Here is a 26381-nt window from a genome sequence, read left to right on the forward strand (position 1 = left end):
TATGTGAGGACAGCTCGGTTATTTGCGGTTGGCCCCCCTAGTGGGAGTTTCATGGTGGTTGTGGTTATGCTCAATCGAGAAGAGACCTTCGGGCCTCGACATGGTGTTGCGTATCAACACGAGTGCCGTACTCCATAGTTCGGTAGAGATTTAGGTAATTCTTGCATCCACCAGTATGAATGCTAAGCCATGCACTTGGTATAAACTGGTACCGTTGTTGCTTGTCTCAGCGGGGCTCTGATTGTGGTCACAAAATCAATCCGTGTCTGAAGAGGACCGTAGGATTAAGTCTCACGACAGGTGCCTACGTAAAACACCATGGGCTTCACTGTCAGCGCAACTTGGTGCTCAAGGTGGGGGTGCGGAAGAGGGAGCAGCAACCCTGTCGGCCAAACCAAAACCAAGTGTGGAGAACTTTCTCGTGGTGACACCGAGAAACGTTGTATTCACTTTGGTTTACTGGCCGTGATACAGCAGGCGAATGCTTTACAGCCTAATTATCAGACGATCAGACCCGAGTCTGCAAGAGGACTCATCTGAAGTGGCTTGGGTCACGAAATCTTCCCAGGGCTATACTGTCACCATGGCAACGAGGATAGCCCTTGAATTTTCATGTTTCAGGAGAAAGCCTGTGAAATCAGCTCGGTTGTTTGCATTTGACCCCCTTGCGGGAGCTTCATGGGGGCTGTGGTTACGTTCAAGTGGACAAAAGACCTTCGGACCTCAAACGTGGTGTCGTACTCCAAAGTTCGGTACAGATTTAGGTAGGTCTTGCATCCACCAGTCTGAATAAACTGAGCCGCGCACTCAGTATAGAACCATTGTGTTTGTCTCAGCGGGGTTCTGATTGTGGTGACAAAATCAATCCGTGTCTTAAGAAAACCATGGGATTAAGTCCACTGGACATGTGCTCACGTTAAACCCATAGAGGCCTAACTGTCAGCACAATTGAAATCGAGTAAGTAATAAAATGGATGAAATCGAGGAAAGGCACAGGACCTGGTGACTTCTGACCTCTGGAAAACGAAGAGCTGGAACCCAGCACTATGGCTTAGTGAATTATTCAAATGGGTTATGGAGGAAGGTAGTCCAGCAGAATGTTCAAATTGCCGTCCATTTCGGTCACTTTCCCATGTCATGAAAATTTTTGAACCCTATTCGCGAAAACGTTGAAATAACCGTGAATCAAGCCGGATTTGTGAAGAACTGCGGAGCTACTGACGTAACACATGTTAATTACTCATAGAGAAACACCGTGAGAAGCATTTCTGGACCTAGAGAAAGCGTTTGACCGTGTGCAGTACGAACTTAACTGATATGCTCTACGACGTGCCAGAAGAACTCGTGCGCTGGGTTCAATTGCTCTACCACGATCCAGAAAGTAAAGTTCGAACAATGGCGGATGTATCAAATTCGCTTCATGTCTCTGTTGGTGTTCATCAAGGAAGCGCCTCCTTATTACTCTTTTTGGTTCTTGTTATGGACACATTCACACGGGACATCCAACGTCCACCGTCCTATGCACTGCTTTATGAAGATGATGTTTTCCTAGCCTCCAATAACAAAAATGATCTCGAGCAACTCGTCTAAAAATGGAATGATCGCCTCATGCACACGGCCTCACATTGAATTTGAATAAAACTGAATTTTTGACTATTCCCATGAAACAGGCATAATCACTGGCAATGGTAGTGACCTACCCAGAACTGAACGATTTAAATTGCTTCATGTATTAGCGGAGCCTGGATGAAGCCGTGTTCCACAATTTGTGTTCTTCGTGATTGACTGTAGTACCGTAGTGTCGTTTGCCCTGTCACCCTCTATGATTCTGAGTGTTGGCCGACTCAAAAAAAATGTAGATGATGATGTTGCCTTGGACTACTGGTGTGACACGCTTTCATTACATCCGAAATGAAGTTATTCGCGATCGATATGGGGTTGCACCGATCGTAGAAAAATTGCAAGAGTGGTCTCTTTGGTGGTGTGGTCACGTAATTTGCGCTAACGAGAATTCACCCGCCAGGATTGGTCTGAACATCGGAGTCGATGGTAAGCGACCAAAAGGTCGGCCGGAACAACGGTGGCTTCATAAGCTAGATGAGAATTTCAAAGCCTCGCTATTGCATCCAGATCAGGCTTTTGATAAAACAAAATGGCGAAACCGATCACGACGAAGGCTGAAGAAAAAGAAGAACAATTCATCCTAGTCTTCTTTTCTTTGTGCACCTTCATGAACACCTGTTACGCTCTTCAATTCAACCTTTGGGTAGTTTTCTCCAAGCTACCTGTGCGTTGCTTTTCTCAATCTCCAGGTGCTCTTACTTACGTCATTCTAGATACTCATAATTCTGCTCTTGAATTTGATGCACAAATCGTTCGTCTCCCCCTAATAATTTGAACGCCAAAGGCCTGAAATTAACCCTGTAATTAGAGCCGGCCTAACCTATTTCCTTGTTACGTCCCTTTCTCCCCCACATCCTTGTGTTCTCAACTATACTGGTCCTTGGTTGAGACCCACAAGAAGTACCATTTGAAATTAGCAGCAAGAAAAAATATAAGCATTTTAGGAGCGCTCATTTTAAACCTCTACGAAATTCAGTAAAAATGTGGCCAATGCCCAGGTCTCACTGCCATGCACATCTGTAAAATTTTCAACCCTGCCAGTCCTGTCACATTTTCATCAAGTTCGCAAACTTCGTTGCTGACTTACCTCAATTATCGAACGATTTACTCTATAATCACTTCTCTTCAGTGTACAACTTCTTTACTCCTCTTCTATCACCCGAATGAATGCAGCCTGCCTCGCATATTTTGCAATACCCATTCTATCCCTTCCTTAGAGTATCTCATTGTCAACCTGGACGCCAATTTTGTACCTGGTCTCGATGTCCTTTCTAACCTTTATAGATAAAAGAATATCAATACATTTCCTTTCCCCTCTGCATAATTTTTAACAAAATCCTTGACAGTGGTCACCTTTCAAGGCTGTGGAGAGAGGCTATCATAAAAATATGCATTAATATCGACCTATTTCGTTCCTCTCTTTCTGTTTCAAAATCCTTGAGAGATATGTCATCGACTGGTTGGCCATTCACTTAGGCTTCCTTGCAGCTAAAGGCTAACACGGCTGTGTGAAACGTTGGTTCATTGCTTCTATCGTACTAGACCCAGCCATTACTGTTAACTGCGAGGCTACTTTCTAGGCAGGAAGTGTACATACGTTATATACATGCATTTCTCTAAGGCCTTTGCGCTCTGTTAATCACGTGATACTTCTGTCCAGAATCCTCTCACTTAACATTCCCCTATGCTTCGTTATATAGCTTGCCTGTCATCTCTCTAATTGTGCTTGCCCAATTTCTTTTGGTAGCTATGTACCTCTTCTCCCTTCATTTGATGTCGCACAGGAATTGATTCTGGGCCCTTTACTATTTTTATTCAACCATCATCCCTCTCTCCTCACTATCCTTTTCTTGCTTTACGCCGATAACTTTTAGCTCTTTTCTTCTATTCCAAGAGGACACACTGCACAGTCGATTTGTCTTTCGGCGCACTGCTTGAACTTGTACGGTAGAAGAAAAGCATTATACTTACTCGACATTTTTCAAACACTTGCGCGTAAAGAATTTCGCGCATCATTTTGATGCTGTTGGTATGTATGGTGCATGTGATGTGATGTGATGCATGTGATGGGAAAATACTCGCAGGAAAATGATGTGGGCATCATCGACACACCCGTCAGTTAGCTACCCCATACCTAAGCCACCTAGAAAATTGATTTACTCCTTCTATATGTAGTCTTCTTGCTCTGTATTTTCCCCAACATCATCAACGGCGCAACAACCGGTATCCGGTCTAGGCCTGCCTTAATAAGGAACTCCCGGGCTCCTTCCCTACTTGGCTGTTAAAATCCCCAAGTATGATTTTGATATCATATCTGGGACAGGCTTCGAGGGTTCGTTCTACTGCCTCGTAGAAGGTATCTTTCTTCGACTCTGCAGTCTCCTCTGTAGGGGCGTGAACGTTAATGAGGCTTATATTTCTAAACTTGCCTCGCAAGCGTAGAGTGCATAGCCGTTCGCTTATGTTTTCAAAGCCGATAACAGCAGGTTTCATTTTTTGGCTGACTAAGAAACATACTCCGAGCACATGGTTTACTGGATGACCGCTATAATATATGGTGTAGTGGCTCTTCTCCAGGAAACCGGTCCCTGTCCATCGCATCTCTTGCAAAGCTGTTATATCAGCCCTATATTGGGAGAGGGTATCGGCTAGCTGGTCATCAGCTTCATCTCTGTACAGGGAGCGCACGTTCCATGAGAAAATGCGCGTTAATCCGTTGTCGTTGCCGGGTCCGTCGTTTTAAAGTCCATCCTGTCCGAGGCTCCTTTCGTGGCTCCGTAACTTCGGTTTTCCGTGTAGGGTTGTCAGCCCTACCCAACCCCCAACCTGGAGGACCAGTTGGTACAGTTTGTCCCGTTTTTAGGCGCGGGAGACTCGCGTGGGCCAGGACGCCAGACAGCTTTTAGGGATATCGAACTGGTGGACCTCGGCGCAAAACCGGGATGTCTGGAGTTCCTTATTAAGGCAGGCCTAGACCGGATACCGGTTGTTGCGCCGTTGATGATGATGATGATGATGAGACTCGCCTTCATCCTTCTCTGTCTGCAGCTTTTCGTTACGAAAGAGCTCCCAGCGGTCACCACGTGGAGGTGGAGATAGGGTTTGGTAGTAGAGCTGTTGGTGTTGGTTCAGCAAGCATTTCCCAGGTTTTATGCTCCATCGTAGGTACCAATCCGCGTTTCGCCCTGGGACCTATACTACCCTTTGACCACCAATCTCCCTTGTAGGAATCAATCAACTGCTCACTTGATTGTGGCTTATTCCTTCAACCTTTTTTAAGTCGTTCTTTAGGCAATAGTGGTTTTCGTTTTCCACAGCAGCTAGCTACCTTATTCGGTCAGAATTGACAATTGATGTCTTTATAGACGGCAAGGCGATCCAAAAACGCATGCTATGGTTTTTCGTCAAGACGGCCCTTCCACAAATAGATCAAAAGATATCTGACAGTTTCGTCACAAGCAAAATTAGCTTTCCAGACGTTGCCTCATCTCTGGCCCGTAGAGCACTGTGTCTTGGTGGTATTTTCACCGACTATACTTATTGTGAATTTATGAATTATAATGAGCGACAAAGATAAAATGAACTTATAAAAAGTGTTGCTTAAAGAAGCGTTCCTTGTTGCTTAAGCAATTAGTTTGTACTTACGGTTTCGTCCAGTACAGACTTAATTTGCCAGACACTTCCTCGTTTCTGCCTTCGGAGTAACGTGGTCATAGGGCTTCGTCTTATTCCCTCTCTTATATATTCACAAGTCAATACGATCGAAGTTTTTTGATGGACGCTGTTCACCGTAAATGCATATACGATATGCGTTGATGGTCCTTTTCTTGACAAAAACGACGTATTATTTCAAACGTGTTATTGTTGACGTTTCCCTAAACTTCAAACAGATGTTCATCTTATTAGTGCAGATCAAGATGTGTCTCAATTTGCAACTTTTGCAGCCTTTATCTAATGCCCCCACTGATTTTGTTACATTAACGACGACTCATTTTTTGATCGGTTCGGCTGTATGCGCAATTTTAGCTGGCTCATTAGTGTACCTACTTATCTCACACCTTTCTTGTTGGCAGTTGCTGTGTTTAATGCAAGAGCACTTTTGGCGGTGTTGAAGGGCAGTCAGTCCTAGGGGTTTTACGTGAGCACCTGTCATGGAGACTTAATCCCGCGGTCTTCTTAAGATGCGGATTGATTTTGTGACCACAATCAGAGCCCCGCCGAAGCAAGCTACGACAGTACCAGTCTATACCAAGTGCATGGCTCAGCATTCATACTGGTGGATGCAAGACCTACCTAAATCTCTATCGAACTAAGGAGTATGTGTTGAAATGCAACACCACGCCGAGATTCGAAGGTTTCTGTTCGCTTGAACGCAACCACAAGCCCCATGAAGCTTCCACTAGGAGGCCAACTGCAAAGAACCGAGCTGTCCTCACATACAACAGGAATTCTCCTGAAGTATGTGTGTCCAGGAGCTATCCCGGTTCCCATGGTATCAGTATACCCCTGGTAAGGTTTCGTGAGCAATTTCCACTTCAGATGAGTCCCCGTGTAGACTAGGGTCTGATCGCCCTGATTAGGCCTTTGGAGCATTCGCCTACTGCATCCCGGCCGCCCCCTCCCCTCTTTTTCATGTCTTTTCATCATCATCAACGGCGTAACAATCAGTATCCGATCTAGGCCTGCCTTAATGAGAAACTTCAGAGATCTCGGTTTTGCGCCGAGGTCCACCAATTCGATATCCCTTAAAGCTGCCTGGCGTTCTGGCCTACGCCATCGTTCCATCTAAGGCAGGGTTTGCTTCGTCTTCTTTCTCTACCATAGATATTGACCTTATAGAATTTTTGGAGCTGGATCATTCTCATCCATACGGATTAAGTTACCCGCCCACCGCGACCTATTGAGCCAGATTTTATCCACAACCTGATGTTCATGGTATCGTTCATAGATTTCGTCGTTATGTAGGCTGTCTTTTGTCTCTTTCAAATGTCTTTCCTCTTCTGTTTCCCAAAGCAGTCGTTCCTTTCGAAGCTTTTAATATCATCAATACGCTTGGTTTGATGTCATCCATAGCCGAAATGACCGAAGAGATCACCCTTTACCAAAGGAACAAACTGCGAATAAGTTTCTGTGTTGCCGATCAACAAAAGACGCTGTTAAGTCCACAGTCCATAATAAACCAATTTTTTTCCTCTTTTTTTCATTACGACTGTTTTACATTACCTATTTCTCCACTTAAAGCACATTTTAGTCTCTTTCACTTGTACGAGGGCTTTGGAAAACTGAAGAGGAACTTTTGCCTTTCTTCTTATCATTGTTTGCTATGACTTTGACCTCTCTCTGCGTACCTGGCCAAACGTCCCCGACTCTCTAACCCTTTTCAACAATTCATTTCAGTTCTCTTTTTTTTATACACCTTCATGAACATCTGTGCCGTTCGTCAGTTCAACCCCACCAGAAATCATTCAAATCGCACTTTAGGTCATTTTCTCTCTAAACTTGCTCAGCACTGACTGCTTTTCCCAATCTCTTGATGTTCATCATCCTGCTCTTGAATTTGATGCGCAAAGCGCTCGCCTCAAAACCCATGATTTCTGCGAGCCTGCTAAGTTCATCTTTTGAAAGGTCAATTTCAAAAATTTGTAGTCAATCCTGATGACTATCAATTGGGATCTCATCCGCAATCCCTTTAACATGTCAACAAGCTTCCATTCTATGTAACCTGTTCCCTTGTTACGTTTCTCTCTCTCTCCCAAGTTCCAACATTCATCTCTTCTGGTTCACAATTGAGATCCAAACGAATCTCCGTCTGAAACTCTTAGTAAGAAAAAAGTATAACCTTTCCGGAAACAATGCTAATTTCTCTCAATTTAAAGCTCAACGAACTTCAGTAACAATGTGGCCAGTGTCCAGTCCGTACTGCCATGCACCTCCGTAACATTTGCAACTCTGCCCAGTCCTCTCGCATTTTTATCAAGTTTTCAAACTCCTTTGTTGATTTACCTCAAATATCGAATGATTTACTCTATCATTACTTTTCTTCAGTGTATAGCTCCTTTACTCCTTTCCTATCAATCAAATCGATGCAGCTTGTGTTGCATATTTTCCAATATCCATTCTATCCCTTCCTTAGACTATCTTATTGACAACCTGGTCTCGACGGCCTTCCTAACCTTTGTAGATAAAAAAATATCAATACATTTCCTTGCTTCTCTGCATAATTTTTAACAAAATCCTTGACAGTGATCAACTTCCTAGGCTGCGGAGAAAGGCTATCATAAAAATATGCATTATACTCTCTCTGAAAAATGTCGCACCATTTCGCCCCTTTTTTCCTGTTTCAAAATGTTTGAAAGGTATGACAATGACTGATTGGTCGTTCACTTTGATTTCCTTATAGCTAAAATTTAACACGGTTATATCAAACGTCAGTCCACTGCTTCCATTCTACTAGACCCAACCATTACCGTTAACTTCGTGGCCCAAAGTCTAATTTCTAGGCAGGAAGTCAAGAAATGTACGTTATATACATGAATTACTCCTAACACCTTCGCTCTCTGTTAATCACGCGATACTTCTGTCTTAATATTACTAGATATTCCCCTATCTTTCGTTATATAGCTTTCCTGCTACCTCTCTAATTGTTCTTGCGGCGTTTCTTTTGGTGGCTACGTACCTCTTTTCCGTTGGTTTGATGTTTCACAAGGATTGATTCTGGGTCTTTTACTATTTTCACACACCCGGCACTGAAGAAGAGAACAAATTGTTCTCGAAATATCGATATTTGCTGAATAATAAAAAAATTCTACTATTAGCGGAGACGAGTTTTAATTTCTAAAAACTTTTACTAAAAATACCGCCACACATTGATTATATTTTTATTCTTCATCAACCACAATCCCTCTCCCCTCACTTTCTCCTTCCTATTTTACGCTGATAACCTTAAACTCTTTTCCTCTGTAGAAAGGAGGCTACACATGGCAGATTGGTCTCCTGGCGCATTGCCTGAATTTGTATGGTGGAAGAAAACCATTACACATGTTCGATCTTCTTCAATCACTTGGAAGTGAAGAATTCCGCACACTTTGATACTTATCGTGTCGTGATGCCTGCGATGGGAAAATACCCGCAGGAAAATTATGTGGGCATCATCGACAAACGCGTTAGTTAGCTACCCCATACTTAACCCGCGTATATGCAATGTGCCGCCTAGAAACCTGATTTACTCCTTCTGTATGTAGGTTTCTTGCTCTGTAGCTTCCTCAAGATACTGTGTTTACAGTTGAACTTACACACTTTGGTGTTGCTGGTGTTTTGTTAATGGGTTGGCACTAGCTACAGCAAATGCGACTTAAATTCTCTCCCACTTCGTTTTCTTGCTCTCTTTGTCAAGACCCCGGTGTAATCTTAGTTGATAAGTTCCGTTTTGACAGAACTGTCTTGATGTCGACAATCGTCCCTCCAGAATGTCTAACTTCATATTGCATACCTATTTTGACTGGACATTTTTCGATTCACTCTGTCGAAGCTTCGTTGTGCATAGTGCCGCGGTCTATCTCCTTTCTCGAAACTCTGATTATCTTGCCCTTGGAAAAGTTCAACCTAGTTTCAGACCCTCCTTTATTCCTTAGGAAAATTTTTTTCCGTGTAGATCATGCAATTCGTCTCCTTTCTTTTAATCCCCCTTACATAAAACTACCTTCCTCGATATGTGTGCTCCCTTTAAACTCTACTGACCTGATGGCCTGCGTTATCCTTGTTGATATCACCTATCGCTTGGATTTATAATGCACAGACCTCAAATATTACTTCTACTTCCCAATTCCATTGCCATGTGGGTGCTATTACGCATTGTAGCTTCGTCCCTTAGGTTCCCCGCTACTCTCTACTATCCTTTTCCACGCGTAGGCTTTTTCTGAACAGACCTCTTTTCTGTCAGCGTTGTCAGTGCAGTCGGGGCCATTCTTGAATTAGTCAGAACTATTTCAACCCGAAGAGCTTCTGAGCTACCTTGAAAATGTATGGTATGCTAACAGCAAGGACCTTTCGATACAGATCGTAATTCAAACGATTACCGACTGTAAACCCTTGATAACAAAGGTTCATTGAAGAGCGTAGCAGATTACACGCAACACAAATACTCTTTATTCTCAAGAGCTCCACGCAGCGGGTGGTTTTACGAAAATTACCCCTTAACATTTCGCAGAGCATAAATCAAAAGGTTATTTCCTCTACTCATGCAAGCAATAAGAATATTGCTACAATTAACGAAATTACCATAAACAAATCATTATCCTTCGACCTCATTAATTTCCCGATTCTATTTACAAAAGTGCTTATCAACCGAAGAATCACTTCGTTCGGGGCTGGGAAAGTCGAGACAGGCAGTCTACAAGTTTTATATACATCATGACGCCCACTCCTCCCCCCGCCCTTAGTTCGACAAAACTTGCTTCTATTGTTGGCAAATCAATGGCTTTTATCTGTATGAATAATGACTATCTTCCCTCTGGCAACCGCCGCCACCATACAACCCTGGGAACGAAAACCACCATTATGTTACCATGTTGAGCCCCCACAAACTATACACTGCTGGAAGGCCATTATTGTTGATTGATGAATGAATATGAGTGGACAAACAAACAAACGAACAGACAAACAAACAAGTCAACAAATGTGCAGGCATTCTCACTGACAAAGTTGTAATCGTTGTAGGGAGTCGGCACTCATAAATATCCTGACAACCTGATTCAACTGAAAAGAAGATAAACGAACACAATTAGCCTAATTGGGGTGCAGTCGCGTAGTCGCTTGTCACTTGGTTGGCAAGAGTTTGAGGAACTTGTCTACTGTGCCGGCTGCGAGTACAAAAGGCTCCTCAAAAAGGATACGATTCTGCGACGACATTTCTACAAAAAGCTCACAGGAAAGGTGGCGCGGATTGAGAGAACGAAAATAGGATATGACGTCAGATTTTTATCCAACGGCGACGTTGATAAGGATACAAAATGCAGAATAAAACGTTTCGTTGCTTTAAGGGAAACTAACATTACACGTCCCCGATAACAACTTAAAGCGTAGCCCACATTAAACACGAATGGCAACATCCCCTCTCGCACCTAGCACGACTTAAAGTAAGACCTCTTCCACCATCAACGCTCGTCCGTCTCTCACATGGTATTCTCGACAAAAAGAAACTTCTCCCCCACCCACACGCATGCTAGCTGCCTGGCATAGCAGGATGTGAAGCGATTTCCCTAAACGGGAGTAGAATCGACCGAGAAAGAAGTTGTTTTTCGTGGGGGGGGGGGGGGGGAGGGACGAGAATGAAGAACAAACTTCCGGATAAGACTACTGTCGCCCTTAAGTGCCATAAAACTGTCTGGATGACCAAGTGGCGCCCAGGCGTCACTCTTGACAATCAATACTGGCAACGGCAAATATCAAATATGCCAGGATAGAATATTAGTGTGCTTTCCCGAAATCTCCGGCAGCTCTTTATACATTTATTGCCACTCGTTTCGATTGCTTTCTCTCAGACCTCTGTCAATGCTGGTCCCGGCATTTATTTAACACTTGCCACTCTTCCATGGCAGCCGGTTTCCTTAATCGAACACCTTTTCATTTTTGAATTCCATATCCAGGATTATGTATATTATATATGTATCTGGAAAAATGAGATGAGGAAAGTAACGGGCACAAAGGTCGGTTTTCGGGGTTTGAATTGAATTGATGATAGGACAATGATGTTGCGCGAAAGTTTTTGTACACGAGGCAAAATGGGAAAGACTTTTTTCAAAAAAAGGGATTCGAAATTGTGTTGAAGGAATGACCGGCGGGAAAAATGTTAAATAGAGAAGGGGAACAATAAACGGTAAAGTAGGAGAGCTTAAAACAGTGCCAGCAGTCTGAGTTTATTATAACTAATGACTTTGTTCAGACCCCATCGAAACTGTCAAATTTCATTCTGGAAATTCATCCTTAGTTTGCTGAATGGTCTAGAAGCTATATCCAGGTTACTGTTCAATTCTATGGTGTCGTTGCTGATTAATGACAATGTGTTTAACTCTAACCAGGACTACCTAAGCAACCTACGACCCTGGGCGTGAGATCATATATCAGTTAACCCTATATCCGGCAGAAATGTTCCTCCATCTAGGTGGCTTGCGTCTGGTTTTAGGTCGGCCATTTTCGCAGCTTCCCCAGGTGATAGTTTAGCATGCAGTGACCTGTGTCTTCTTTCACTATGAGGTAGGTAGGTAGGTATCAGTGGCCGCTCCGAGGAGCCCAATTAGCTTTGGTGCGCCGTTTTGATGCCACAAACTCCCTAAGACCGTGACTGTTGTTATGGGAGCAGGGAAGCAGAGTCCAGCCGGCTCGGATCTTCAGAGCCAGCCCAGCTCTCCGACCCTGCAGCTAGAAATCTCTCTGAGGTCCCCAAAGAATGGTTTACCCAGTGTCCGCAGCCTGACTCTAGCCAGAGTTGGGCAATCGCAGAGAAAGTGCATGAGGGTTTCCCTTCCTTCTCCGCAGCTTCGGCAATGCGAGTTGTAGGGTATGCCGAGCCTAGTGACATGGTCCCCTATGTGCCAGTGCCCCGTACAGACCGCCGTAATCTTGAATGCATTTGCACGCGTCTGGCACAGGAGCTCTCGTGATCGGGCTATGTTATAAGCGGGCCAAATTCTCCTTGACTTTGCACAGCTTGTAAGCCTTCGCCATCTCAGGCCCGCGGCTGCTAGGTAGTGCGAATAGACTCGGCCCCCGACAGCCGCCAGCGGAACACCGACTGTATTCGCCGAGGGACTGCCAAGAGCAGAGCTTTGCCTGGCCAATCCGTCAGCCCGCTCATTCCCCTCTATTTTCCTATGCCCGGGAACCCAGAGGAAAGTGACCTTGAACGTGCCGCCTAGATGGTTGAGCGCGTCTCTGCACTGTCCCACCAGCCGGGAAGATGTTGTCGTTAAGTGCAAGGCTTCGATGCCGCTTGGCTGCCGGTCAGAATGGCTATGTTACGCTTGGGGCTCGAATCACGCTCCAGCCATCGACAGACTTCCAATATCGCCAGTACTTCCGCCTGGAATACACTGGCGAAACCTGGGAGACCATACGACTTGGATACACCGTGTGTATTCGAGAATACCCTCGCGCCGACTCCATAGGCCATCTTTGATCCGTCCGTAAAGAATATCGTGTTATAGTCTTGCAACACGCCACTGGTCTTCCACTTTGCTCTGGTTGGAAGGTCCACAGCAAAGTTTCTCGTGAAGTTCAGCTTGCGTGTGACATAGTCCGTAGGGGATGCCCAGATTTCTCGAGGTATTTCATCTAGGATGTTGCTGTGGCCGTAGGAATTCGCTGTCCGGCATTCGGACTCACGTAGTCTGACGGCACTGCACGCTGCAACATATTTGATGTGGAGGTCTAGGGGGAGGAGATGCAGGAGTACATTGAGAGCATCTGCCGGGCAGGACTGCAGAGCCCCCGTAGCACCTGCACACGCGGTTGTTTGAATCCTATTAAGCTTCGTTCTATTGTATTTCTTCTTCAAAGCCTGCCACCATACAATAGATCCGTACGTGAGGATCGGACGCACTACAACGGTGTACATCCAGAGAACCATCCTCGGCCGGAGACCCCATTTCTTCGCAAAGGTTCTCTTACAGGCATAGAAGGCTATACAGGCCTTCTTAACCCTCAGTTCTATGTTCAACCTCCAATTTAGCTTAGGATCCAGGATTACACCCAGATACTTTACATTAGAGGAAAGAACCAATCTTTGTTCATTCAGCCGAGGTAGATGGAATTCCTTCCTTCCTTCTTGGTGGTGAATAGCATCAGTTGCGTTTTGGTTGGGTTTATGCTGAGTCCGCATCTTGCGGCCCACAGGCACACCTTTCGCAACGCTCCTTCCATGATGTCGCTCATAATGGAGAGAAACATCCCTGATACTAATATCACCAAGTCGTCGGCATACGCCACCACCTTCACCCCGCTGCTGTCCAATGTACGTAAAATTTTGTTCACTACTATTAACCAGAGCACCGCTGAGATGGCGCCACCCTGGGGCGTGCCTCTGTTCACAGCTCTGGTCAAGTGGTTGCCTCCCAGATCGGACTGGATTATCCTGGTACTCAGCATGGATATAATCCAATGCGTGAGATACCCCTCCAATCCAATACCGGTCAAGGCTTCCTTGATGGCGTTGGTTGAAAGCTCCTTCTATATCCAAGAAGGCAGCAAGGGTATACTGCTTGTACTGCAGTGACCGCTCAACCGTGCCAGTTACCTCGTGGAGGGCGGTTTTCGTGGATTTTCCTTTGAGGTAGGCATGTTGGGACTTAGAGAAAGGCGTTCTCTCCATAATCGTCCTTAAGTGAATGTCCAGGACGCGTTCTAGGGTCTTCAGCACGAAAGAGGTCAGGCTGATTGGCCGAAAGTCCTTCGCGGACTCATGACCTCGCCTGCCGGCTTTCGGTATGAAAACCACCCGTGCGCGCCTCCTGGACTGCGGTACGTATCCTAAAGTGATGCAGCTCCGGTAAATCTCAACAAACCACGGCACAACCCTTTCCTGCTGCTTCCGTAGCATGACTGGCATTATGCCATCTGGGCCTGGAGATTTGTATGCGGAGAAGCTGTTTATAGCCCAGCCGATCCTATCCCCGGTAATTACCGATTTGATAGTCTCGCACAGCTGGGGTTGCCGCAAACCCTCCAGGCGAGGTTCTGACTCACAGTCCTCCTCGCTGGAGGGAAAGTGCGTTTGCACCAGCAGCTCCAAAGTTTCACTAGAAGATTCCGTCCAGGAGCCTTCCGACTTTTTAAGGAAGGATGGGCTCTTATGTTCCTTGGACAGAATCTTATTGAGCCTCGCGGATTCACTAGTGCTTTCAATGTTCTGACAATAGTCTAGCCAAGACCGCCTCTTGGCGGTCCTGATGGCCGGCTTGTACTTCTTCAGGCAGTCCTTGTATGACTGCCAGTATTTTTGCCTGTAGCAGATGTTAAAGATTTCTCTGGTCAGCTTCCTGAGACTACAGAGATCTTCGTTCCACCACGGTGGCAGGGTCTTTTTGCTGTACTTAGCAGGACACGAGACTTTGAAGGCGGTATCAAAAGCCTTCTCCAGAGCCCCGACCTTTGACTCCACTTGGTCTGTCGTGCCAATCCTACCAATTTGCGCACCGGAGAGTTTGTTCTTAATTACCTGACCAAACTTTCTCCAGTCGATCCTCCGGGGGTCTCTAGAGGGCTTGGAAACCTCTGCGGCGAGATCTAGACTGAAGAGTATCCAACTGTGGTCAGAGAAGGATCTTTGGTCAGACACTCTCCAGTCCTCCACCCTAAGAATCCCGTTGTCGGTTATTAGGGTGATATCAAGGACCTCCTCCCAACCGTCACAGTTCTCCGAGCAGGGGAAATGAAAGGTTAGTGTACTGCCCCTGTTACACACCGATAGATTTGAAGTAATAATAAAATCAAAGAATGACTCACCTCTTTCGTTGATTTCGGAGCTGCCCCAAAGCGTATGCCTTGCATTTGCGTCGCAGCCTATCAGCAGGTTGGCTTTCTTTGCTGTTATGGTGTTCGTCAGATGTTGTAGTTCTTTTGGCGGAGCTGATCGGTCATGAGCCATGTACGCCGAGGAAATATACACGTTCTCTGCCCCCACCTGCTCCAGCTTGACCACAACTAGGTCACTGGAACTCAGGTCCGGGCACAGGAAAGCGTGCAAACTCTTCCTCGCAAGAATACATGCTCTAGATCTATCCTGATTTAGGTATGATAAGGAATGTCCGTTAAGGGAGTAGCGTTTAGCGGTAAACCATTTTTTTTTTTTATGGATGGAGGTGGAAATTTTAGAAAGACGCGGCTGCGCCAGGTTTCAGCAGTGTGTGAGATTCGCACCCACTAAAACCACCCCCACTCTTCCGCCCCTCCCCGCGGGACCACCGTGGAGTATTACTTCGCGGGGGAGGCTCTGGTTCGCTATACCAGCTCGTCCATGTCACGTCTCCATCGCGCCGCCTTCCGAGCTCGATCCAACTCCAGGAGTTTTGTCTGCACCACGGCTACTGCCTCATTTATCGCCATCCAGTTTTCCTCCGACTTCAACATCTCTTCCACCAGGTTGGAGGGCTCGATGTCCGCCCCTAAGATGCTGTTCAACCTCCTTTTCTGCTGCAGAAATCTGGGACAATAGAACATAACGTCCTCGAGTGTAGCACCGCATTCAGGGCAGTTGGGAGACTCGTCCAACTCGAAGCGATGCAAGTACTTCCTATAGCCACCGTGTCCCGTAAGGAACTGTGTCAGGTGGTAATTCAATTCTCCGTGCTTTCGGTTGACCCATTTCTCGATGCACGGGATCAATGCATGGGTCCACCTGCCCTTGTCGGAATTATCCCATCGTTGTTGCCACTTGCCACACAACTCTCTCCTGATGGCTTTTCGGAAATCCGCATTTACCTCGGCTGGATTTGCCTTCCGTTTTTCGTAGAGCCAGTGTGCCTCGCTCGCTAGAAGATCTATAGGGATCATTCCTGCGATAACACACACTGCCTCCATCGACGCCGTCCTAAATGCGCTGCACACCCTTAGCGCAATTGGCCGGTATGCCGAACATATCTTCCTCCGGTTGACAGCGTGGTTCAACGCTCCCGCCCAGACAGGGGCCGCGTATAGCAGGATCGACCTCACCACTCCCGCGATGAGTAGCCTGCGACTATACTTCGGCCCTCCCACGTTAGGCATCATCCTTGCAAGGGATGAGCTGGCATTTGCTGCCTTCTCTCGCGCATAATCCAAGTGTCCCTTGAAACTCAGCTTGGCATCGATCATCACCCCCAGGTATTTGACAACCGATTTTGAGACGACCTCACGATTACCAACCCGGATGGTAACCGTGTTGTTCTTCCTACGGTTGGTAATGAGGACCGCCTCCGTCTTTTCGTCCGCCAGGTCCAGCTTGGCCATTCGTAACCATGACTTGATGGTATGAATGGCTTCATTTGCATAAAGCTCCACGTCCTCGGGATGCTTTGCAATTGCAACTACCGCCAAGTCGTCCGCAAAACCAATCAGCGTTGTCTCCTCCGGCACGCGAAGGCCAAGCACTCCATCGTACATTATGTTCCACAGCAGCGGTCCTAATACAGAACCTTGAGGCACACCTGCTGTCACAATGTACTCCTTCGGCCCGTCGTCCGTCTCGTACCAGAGAAGTCTATCCGAAAAGTAACTCTCGATGAGCCGAGCCAAGTAGCTAGGAACACCCAGTTTGGCCAAAGCGCCCTTAATCCAGCCCCAGTTGGCTGAGTTAAAAGCATTTTTGACGTCCAGCGTCACCAGAGCACAGCATTTGCCCATGGCCATCGCATTTCGAGCCAATTCCACGACCTTTGCTACTGCATCGACCGTAGAACGGGCTCGCCGAAACCCATATTGCCGCTCTGAAAGACCACCTGCAAGTTCGATGAACGAGAGCAGCCTGTTGTATATCACCCTTTCCAACATCTTCCCCATGGTGTCTAAGAGACAAATAGGGCGATATGAAGAGGGCACGCCGGGTGGTTTTCGAGGCTTCGGTAGCAAGACCAGTTTCTGCCTCTTCCACTGGGCGGGAAACACTTCTTCCGCCATGCACGATTCGAATGTGCTTGCGAACCACCTTGGTCTGGCCTTGACCGCCACCTTCAGAGCCCTGTTCGGAATTCCGTCCAATCCCAGAGCCTTGCTGTCCCCAATACGTCTGCAGATTTCCGAAAGTTCCTCTTCGGTAACATCAGGGATCGAGAAGACGTCCTGCTGAGCTGCCAGTTGGGGTTCTCTTTCGTCCTGCTCCTGCTGCGGGAAAAGAGTTGCAATTATTTGCAACAAGAGCCGTGGGCATGTCACCTGAGGTGGTTTTCGCCCGCAGATCTTCTTCATTACAACTTGGTAGGCTGTACCCCACGGATTCGTATTAGCCTCCATGCAGATCTTCTGGTAGCATTCCCGATTGCTTCTCCGAATGGCCTTCTTAAGGTTGCTGCGCATATCCCTGTATTCCTCCTCACGCTCCTTGTGCTCCGGCCTTCCTCTTGTCCTGTGGGAAAGTCTCCTCGCTCGGAGACAAGAGGATCTCAAGGCAGCGATCTCCGTGTTCCACCAGTAGTTTGGCCTCTTGCCGTGGTGCAAACGTCGTCATGGCATCGTAGCGTCGCATGCTTCGGTTACACGCTGAGACAGCACCAACGAACCAGAGTGTCTAGGTTAGATTGAAGGGAAACACAGTCCATAGGCGATGATATAGCGGAAAATAGCTTAAGGTTGTCGGCATGGAGCAAACTGGAACGAGTAAGAAGGGGGAAGGTCGTTCAGAAAAAAAATTAACAAAGGGTGCTGAATAGATCCTTTTGGGACGCCAGAGCAGGGGGAAAAGGAGCGGGATGTGCAGCGGTTGGAAAGGTAAGAAGCAAGCCGTAAAACAAGTGGTATGGGAACGCTTAGAGACGACAGTTTGGATAGAAGAAGACTGTGATTTACAGTGTAAATGGTATGCACTTCGATGCACTGCGATTTGGCTCTAGCGGACTTTTTTTTCTTCACAAGGATTGAAAGAACTTTGAAAGGAACCAGGAGAAGGATTAAGAAAGTAGGCAGTGAACAAAAGTTAGCACCGAGGAGGGGGTCAACTGGTTCCCGAAATATCGGAATAAGCAATACAATTATTTATTCTAAAGTCAACGTATCCATGTTCTTCTTAGGAATAAGAAAAGAAGATGTAAAAACTTGGACACATTCTTACCATCGTGAATGTAAATAAGCTCCCAAAATAGGGAATCAAGAAATTTCCGGAATGTGAAAATAAGCAAATATATGAAGGATTTCATCTCTCTTAGCCCACACATCTGCTTCTTCGAGGTCGTTTCCTTCCTTAATGGTTCCTACAAACATTCACACATACTTTCTGCTCCTCTTCCTTTTTACTAAGCCGTGATTCTTCAGCTAAGGATGCTAGGTATTAGGAGCACATCAAACCTAAGCCGTAAATAAGCAAAGAAGAAAAAAAAAAACGAATGATGCCTCCACAAATGTGTTTATGTATGTAAAAGTATGTGTTAGAAAATCGATGCATAGTTACCATGTGATGTGCCGCCACATGATGCTATCTGCAGGCTCATGGTATATTCATATATATGAAAACGTGGCTATATCCTGGCCAGGGAATCTGCAAGGAAAAGGTGCGAGATTTTCGCCGAAATAAATAATTCCTCCTGTGATGATTCAAGGCTTCAAAAAGTACATTTTATTGAATTCTAGAAGTCGATGGATGGTTGGTTGGTCTGCTGGACCCATTTCGTTCTTTGCTGAGTTTGTGGTTGAGGGCAACCATCGAGATAAAAAGCTATGAAGTATCTGGTGAAGGTCCTAGAACAAAATATGTAGCCGGAATTGCTGATTGAGGCTGATTTAATTTGAGATGAAGACAATGGCTTACGTGAGTTGAGTCGATGGTTTTCATAGTCCAGTGAGCCTAGCAAATGGAACTTCGGGATTTTCAGTCCAAAGGATATTTTGCGTTTTTTTTCCCGAGCTTAAATCCTGGTGCTGAGATGATTCAGTATGGAAAGATTTTTGGGCATCTGACTATGAAAATTTCGGTCCAACAATTGTGCCCTGAACTCATCTTGAATATGCCACGTAATCAAATTGAATTTCGAGCACATGCAGGGGTCATCATCCCCATTATATGGCTCAAGATTGATTACCAAAACCCTGACGATATCCCCTGGGAATGTTATTGTTAAATTGTTGATGGTAATCTTATCCTATTTAATCATAATACGAAGAGAAATCTAGTCCTTAGTCGTTATCCTATTGTAATATTTGTATCTGAAATCATGACATAGGATTTCTCATTTCGAATCCAAATATCATAGATCAAGGACATTAATTATACAAAGCTATACGTCTTAATATTTCACTTCGGAATCTGAACCATTACCTTGATGAATGGCAGGATGTGTCAATTATTCTGTGATCAGAATGAAATGAAAAAATCTGTCGTTAAGAATTCTCATGAAATCTCTTCGGAAAATTGCTCCATTGTGTGGGCGCCGGTAATGGGTAATACCATGATTTGGCCGGTCCTTATGCTCTGTTTTGAAGTATATCCTAGTGTACGTATGGAATAATGCATTTGTTTAGATCAAGGCATGAGTAGGTTCGACAGGGTGTGGAGAAGCAAATGGTAATCGCTTGAAGCAACGTTCAGACAATCTATATGGTGTATAGTTAGTTTAGTTAACTGGGGGGAGCCGCAGCTCCGAGCACTCAGGCCATTATTAGGTCCATTGTACTATCCCCGTAAGTTGCCTATTCAATGGCTTCCCGCCTACGGTGTTCGCAGGCTTTAGCGAATCTGAGTACATTCTCAAGATGCAGAGAGTGTGCAGATTTTTCATTGAAGAAAACCTTGCCAAGGTGTCTTCGTCTGAGATCTGAGGATGCCGGACAGCTGCATAAAAAGTGCAGGGCTGTCTCCTCCTCCTCCTCACATTGGTTGCACACAGCCGAAACCACCACCCCAATCTTTTCCATGTGGTAGTTTAGGGGGCTGTGTCCCGTCAAAAGCCCTACTAGGGTTTTCATGTCCCACTTCTTAAGGGACAACAAAAATGCCGCTCTAGTGGCCCTAGGCTCCTTCACAAGGATTTTCGCTTGCCGGCAAGAGTCCAGATTTCTCCACTCGGTTGCGTGAATCCTTGCAATTTCGCTCTTCAGAGTAGACTTGACAGTAGATGGTCGGATTCCAAGAGCTGGTTCTGGCCCCACCATTGTGGATCCAGACCCTCGGCGAGCCAGTCTGTCAGCCTCCTCATTACCGGCGATGTTAGAGTGCCCCGGCACCCACATGAGGAATGTTTCGTTCAGTCGGCCAAGTTTCAGCAGCACCTGATGACAACTCCATACCAACTGGCTTGATATGTTGTTGCCATTTAGTGTTGATAATGCCGCCCCACTGCCGGAACAGATTTGAATGATGCGACCCCTCCATTTTTGTCGCAGACATTCTTCTGCTGCCAATGAAATGGCATATATCTCCGCCTGGAATATGGTCGTCATTTTTCCGAGAGGTCAGGCCAGTTCTATAATCGGATTCTCCGAGAACAGACCTGTCACCGTCGGTGAAGATTATTGGGTCTGTAATCTGAAAAGACTCATGGCCACTTGTCGAGCATTCTTCTCTTTCGGTGATTACGACAGTGTATGTCTTTTCAAAGACGAATCTGGAAACCATATCTGGTCGGCATCAAGGCTACCGGATGTTTTTCAACGAATTTCCAGATAGACGCATGCCCGTTGGATTGGCCGCCTTTCCACGCCCCAATGGTATCGAACCTATATGCGTCAGTGAATGGGGGGTAAATTTAGGATAGCTTCAAGTGCCGCAGTCGGCGTAGTACTCATTGCTCCAGTAATACTTAGGCAACCAAGTTTCTGAATCTGCGTTAGCAGCTTCCTGCTGTTAGCAAAGTTCAGTCTTGGCTACCAGACCATGCATGCATACATCAAAATGGGTTTTATTATGGATGTATACATCCAGTGTATCCGTTTAGGTGAAAGTCCCCAGGTCTTACCTATCGCATTCCTACAGTACCAGAGCAATCTGCAGGATATCTGATATTGTTCCTGGATATGATGCTTCCACGTTAACTTGGAGTCGAAATGTACTCCTCAGTACTTGACTGTTTGTGCCAGATTTCCGCCCCTGCTAAAGTGGGTAGCGTATAGCTGCCCCATCTGACGTTCCTAGTGAACATAACTAGTCCAGTCTTCCTAGCGTTCACCGGGAGTCCATTGCGGACCACCAGCTTTGGATTACATGCAGAGTTGCATTCAAGCGGTCATATACTGTGTCCGCAAACTTGCCGGTAATTATTACGGCTAGGTCGTCCGCAAATGCTTGCGCGAAGACTTTTTTGTCCTCCAGGAGCCACAGCAGGGTATCCATCACCAAGAGCCATAACAGTGGAGAGAGAACACCTCCTTTTGGGCATCTCCTGAGACATCCTGCTTCAATAGGCTTCTGGCCGACCGATATGTGGATTTTTCTCCACTCTAGCATGTGAAGGATCCAACTGATTAGCAGCGGTTCGATTCCATGCTGTCCCGCCGCATCACAAATTACCGCAAATGAGGCATAATTGAAGGCACCTTCGAAGTCCATGAATGCGCCTAAGGCGTATTCTTTTTCGGACATCGCCTTTTCAATTTTTGCCGTAAGTTCATGGAGTGCTGTCTCCGTGGATTTGCCTTTCTGGTAAGCGTGTTGCCTATGGTGAAGTGGCCATTTAGGAATGTGTGTATCCCTTATGAACCGATCTACTAATCTTTCTAGTCCTTTTAGCAGAAAGGACGTTAGGTTGATCGCTCGTAAGCTTTTTGCGTCTGTGTAGGTAGGTTTTCCTGGTTTGGGACTGAACAACACCTTCATATCCCGCCATTTAATTGGAATATAAGCGTGTGCTAGGCATGCACGATATATATTCCGAATGTGTAGACCCAGGGCATCTATTCCTTCTATTACTAGCGCAGGGATGATGCCATCCGGACCTGCAGACTTGTATCTATGGAACGAGTTAAATGCCCATTTCACTCGCTCCAGTGATACTACTTTGCATGCCAGATTCCAGTCTCTCGGTTGAGGGCTGTATGCACCTGTTGGCCCCGAGATTCGATTTTGGATGCTGCCTGGGAAGTGTACTTCAAGCAACTGATTTGCCGTTTCTTCATCGCTTTCTGTGTACTTCCCATTCTGTAAACGTAAATAACGCAGTTTCTGGCTACGTTCTTTGACCAGAATCCGCTTCAGCTTTGAGGTTGCCTCAAGAGAGTTAGTCTCTTCGCAAAAGCGTCTCCAAGGTGATCGTTTAGCCGATCTTATGCTCTTCTTTAGAGCCTTCTGTGCCTCTTTATAGCGATTCGAGCTAGTGCTTGATTCACCCTTCAGAGCACGATTAAGGAGCATGCTTGTCGTTCTCCTCTGTTTTGCCAAATCCGTGTTCCACCATGGTGTTTTACCCTTCTTTGACATCTTGAGTGGACAGCTTTCTTCGAAAGCTTCTCTCATGCTAGTTGTGATCATCTGGGTTGTCTTCTCAATTCCAGCAATGGATTTGATGCGCTTCCCAGGGATCGTGACTCGGGAGCTCAATTCTGTTTGATACATTACCCAATCTGTCTTCCTCGGATTCCGAAATGGAGTGGGTGGGGGTGGATCCATGCCCATAACGAAATCAATGCGTATGTGATCCGAACGAAATCAATGCGTATGTGATCCAAGAGTGTGATATCGTTTGACACTCTCCACTCCCCGATCAGAACCGCGATGTCAGGAGATGCCACCGTGATGTCGATGACCTCTCGCCTGACCACGTTGAAGTAAGTGGGTTAATTATCCACATTTAGGATCTGCAAATCGGTTCCTACTAGATACTCCAGTAGTCTCGATCCTCTTGCATTGATGTTCGAACTTCCCCAGCATATGTGGTGAGCGTTGACATCACATCCTGCTATTACCCCCATGCCTCTACTTTTGGCATATTGGATAGCTCCACTGGGAACGTCTTCTGCGTCGTAGGGGAAATATGCAGAGCACCACAGTATCTCTTTATCTCCCTGTTGACTTTTTATGGTTAGCTTAGCCGATGTGGTGTCGCCATCACATAGGTCGTTAACCAGGTTAGCCTGGAAGTCTTTGGAGACTACCATGCAGGTGCGGGGTTGATCCATTGGCATACAATAGGTCAATATGTTGGAAGTTTAGGCCCCTGACTGCCCCACCAACAACCCACGGTTCTTGTATGAGGTATATAAATGTCTTGCAGCTATTGATCCGACGACTGATAAGTGCAGTCGCCGCTTTACAATGCTGCAAATTTACTTGGGAAATGTACCACCTCATCTACGTTTCAGATGTAGATGCCGGGGGCTGCATGTCCCCTTCAATGGTTTTAGGAGCCGACACTTGTAACGTGACGGACCCCAGCCCATAGTAGAGCCGGCAACCCGATTTTTCCTGAACCTTCTTAACATCAGATTCGGGAACACCGATAGTGAGAAAAGTTCCCAGCCTAGCGGTTCTCTCTCCTGTTTTGCTGCTTAGCACCAACCAGGTGGAAGTGTTAAGGTTGTTCTGTACACCAAGTTGTTCCAGAACCCCGACACCATTCCGCTCTTCTTCTGGAAGCCAGAGAGAGCACTTTTTGATCGATGGAAGCTCAGAGACCCTTTTCAAGGTTACTCGCGTACCCTCCCACACATCGTTAAGGGAGAAGCAGTACTGCCTGAGCCACTCGTTCGTGTCTTCGTCGGCAAAGTTCAGCCGTACTATTTTACGGTATACACCTACCGACTCAAAGCAAAGCTTAATGCCTTGCGCGGACGCAGTCCTCACAGCTAGGACAAGTTTCCTCCTAAGCTGTTCACACTGCTCAGTATCGTAGCCGGATGGATTAGAGTCGTCATACAGGACCCATCCATCGGCTTCGATAGCCTTGACTGCAAATGAAGGCCTAGCCGTTGCCGGCCGAGCCCTCTTTGCTGCCTTTTGTGTCGAAGAATTAGGATCGATCGAGGACCGCTGCCGCTTCGGTTTCCCCTTAGCTGCAGGTGCCCCGAACGCTCCTTTCCCCTCAACCTTGGTACAGCTCTTTGGTTGTGCGTTGTCCGGGGGCGGTTTGCCCGAAGGCGGTTTGCCCAGAGGCGATTTGCCCGGAGTTGGTTTGCCCGGAGGCGGTTTGCCCGAAGGCAGTTTGCTGTCCGTAGACAGGTGCTTACCCATGGGCAAGACTTTAGCCCTAGCAGGTGGCGCCGATTGGAGCCTGGGGTCAGGAGTACTGACAGAAGGGGCCTGTTTCGGCTCGTCCGTTAAGGACTGGGTCCCACTTGAATAAGTGGGGAATCTGAGTCTAGACTCAGGTTCTCCATCGATGAGCTCAGGGTTGCCCCTTCACTCGGGGTTGGATCGTCACGATCGAAGTTTAACTGTGTTTGCTTAGCGGGTTTATGTTTTTTTGTTTTTTCATAGTTGGCTGCCATGGCCTCAATTTTTCCGGAGAAAGTAAGTCGATCTCGGCAGAGTCCCTTTTTGCCGAGACAAGGCTAGTTGGGGGTCGCCTGATGTGTAGTTGGGTTTGGTATATTGTGATCCTTGTTGTGTGCGGTGGGACGTCTACATATTAAACAATTATTATTATTAAGTATTCCTCCCTTGAAAGATGCCGAGGTCACCAAGATGTTGGTGTCTATCAAACATTTGGAATCGGAAAATGTGAACTTCCAAAATTGAACAATACGTCTACAAGTGACTGCCCGATGATATCAACATTGTCATCATAGGGCGCACTTGGGAGAAACTACTGGCTGCTTGTGCTGTTGCTGCAATATAGTATCCTCAAAAGATCTACGTTATCTCATTTCGCCCCATTGCTCAACGTGCCGTCTTCAAGTTTGCTAAGTACACTGAGGGCACATCAATTGCTGGACGTTTCACTCCTGGTGCCTTCACCAATCAGATCCAGTGGGCTTTCCGTGAACCCCAGTTGTTGGTCCAACCAACCAACCCATCGTTGAAGCCTCGTACGTCAATATTCCTGTAATTGCTTTCTGCAACACTGACAGCCTTTTGCGCTACATCTATATCGCTAGCCCATGCAGTTTTCTCGCGAATTCAAAAAACTCCGTTCGCTAGGGAATGCGGTGACGTCTTAGTAGGCACAATTATCTGATAGACACGTGCGCGGAAATCTCGGTTCACCCCGTTTTCAGACCTAACAAGCTTTTTCCTCGGCAGTTGAAACTAGCGGCAGCCAACTTCATATCCCTCACAATTTTCGGCTACAGGGAAGTAGACGTGAGTCTTGGCTTGCGTAGGACCTTTCCATGGCGCTTTATTTTAGCTGACATCGGTGTCCCCCTTTTAGGCCCAGAATTCTTGTGTTACGATGCGCTGCTGGATAATATGCAGCATAGGTTCATGATAGACCCCACAACCTCTCTTCGTTCGTCAGGGAAAAATTTCAACCCGCTCGATCAACAATACTCTTACCATAATTTTTGAGGACGTTGCCCTGCAACGCAAATATTGCAGCATTACTGCCGAATGTACAACCTCTTAGCCAGTTAAGCATGATGCTCAACACCATATCAATCATACCAATCTTCTCTAAGATGCGTCCTTTACCACCCTAGAAGTGATGTGGCGTGGAAAGTGTTTAGTAAGCTACCTAAGCAGAGTATATGGAGATCTTTCAACAGAAATTAGCCATCTCCACACCATCTTGTCCCCAAGCCCAATGGCGAATGACGGCGTTATGGAGATTATAGTCGTCTGAATGTTTCGACGATACTGGATCGATAACCCATTCCACTCATCCAAGACTTTGCGCATTATTTAGCAAACTGTTGTGTTGGACCTTGATCTCGCTAAGGCTTACCATCAAATTTCTGTAACTCATGGAGATACTCCAAAGACAGCAATTTGCACACCTTCTGGACCCTTTGGAAAAGGGCGGAGGTCTTATCAGAAAGTCTACAATGTTATGGTCCATTGAACACTTCCACAACCTCTTCAGCTGCTCGGCACCGTGGATGAGGACCATCGAAAGACTTCTGACCACCGGCAAGTTCTTTCAAGATGCGGTATACTATACCCCGGCAATAATAAAATTTTGATGGACCGACACCACGCCTATATCTGGAAGGCT

At 46.3% G+C, this 26381-nt stretch overlaps 1 protein-coding gene and 1 pseudogene across 2 annotated transcripts in view; both read left to right on the forward strand.

The window, feature by feature from the left end:
- The window catches only part of LOC119650905 (out at first protein), a 66952-nt gene that overhangs the window by 13726 nt on the left and 26845 nt on the right, over positions 1 to 26381 (forward strand). The gene's annotated exons all lie outside the window — the stretch shown is intronic.
- LOC119661472 lies at positions 7969 to 25366 on the forward strand (annotated as a pseudogene).

The sequence above is a fragment of the Hermetia illucens genome, chromosome 1 (assembly GCF_905115235.1).
Source record: "Hermetia illucens chromosome 1, iHerIll2.2.curated.20191125, whole genome shotgun sequence".
In the NCBI taxonomy this organism is placed as follows: Eukaryota; Metazoa; Arthropoda; class Insecta; order Diptera; family Stratiomyidae; genus Hermetia; species Hermetia illucens.